Below are 994 nucleotides of genomic sequence, written 5' to 3'. Positions count from 1 at the left end.
GGGGCTGAACCTCCCCTGGCAGTGCCAGCTGGCAGGGGCAGCCTTGCCCTTGCCCTTGGCCGTGCCCAGCTCTGGAGCACTGTGGCAGTTCCAGGCTGGGAATATTTGGCTGTGTAACAGTTCTCTGCATTATCTTACTGTGGCAGACAGCAAAACTCCTCCCCTGGCTTTCACAAGGCACTTCCACAGCAAAGGCTGACAGTGCAGGGATGATGCCAAGGGAAAGGGCAGTGGGATGGATGTGGAGGTGACAGGGATGAGGGGGCTCTGTGGTGTCACACATCTCCACAAGCCCAAGGCATGGAGTAGAGAGAGTGTGGCAATCCTGATCTTTGGAGACTTGGCAAAGATGAGTGTTTCGAGGAAGGGCAAGGAGATCTGCTCATCTCAGCACCTCCAAATTCCCCACAGCTGCTGCTTCCTTGCCCTTTCCACCTTCTCAGTGCATCAGCTGCCAAGTGCCCTGACACGCTGGTGTTTGCTGGTTTCTGCCAGAGCACAAGGAAACACTTTGGAAGGGCACCTGGATATTTTTTTGGCAGCTGAAAGGAGGTTAAGCAACCCAGTAGAATTTGATAATGTCACTAGAATAATTAGGAATATAATCTTGGTAGCAGCCCAAGGGTGGGGCTGTTTGCTTCCACTCACACTGTGAATGGAAGCTGGGGAGGTGCAAGGGACCTCTCAAGGGAGCACCAGAGGGAGAGAGAGAAGGGAATTAACTCAGCCTTTCCCAGAGGGAGACAGGAGGAGGAACAACCATTTCTTCCTGGACTGGCAAGTGTTGAAAAGCCCAGCCCAGCCTTGCTCTGGGCACACCATCAGCACGGATGGCAGGACCTGGGAGAGCAACCACAGCTGGGCTGGTGTTAATCTGCTCCTCTTGGAAGGGAGTGTTTCCAAAATCACTGTTTCCCAGGATATGAACTCTGTTGCAGCCATATGGACCCAGCCCTTTTCCTCCAAGCCACTGGGCTCCAGGAATGACAACTGT

The 994-nt window shown here is 53.6% G+C and overlaps 1 protein-coding gene across 1 annotated transcript in view; it reads right to left on the bottom strand.

Annotated features, from left to right (window-relative positions):
• The window catches only part of ACAD10 (acyl-CoA dehydrogenase family member 10), a 10,405-nt gene that overhangs the window by 695 nt on the left and 8,716 nt on the right, over window positions 1-994 (bottom strand). The window lies entirely within an intron of this gene.

Source organism: Geospiza fortis, unplaced genomic scaffold, assembly GCF_000277835.1.
Source record: "Geospiza fortis unplaced genomic scaffold, GeoFor_1.0 scaffold145, whole genome shotgun sequence".
Classification (NCBI taxonomy): domain Eukaryota; kingdom Metazoa; phylum Chordata; class Aves; order Passeriformes; family Thraupidae; genus Geospiza; species Geospiza fortis.
This window is presented reverse-complemented; position numbering and strand designations above follow the sequence as displayed.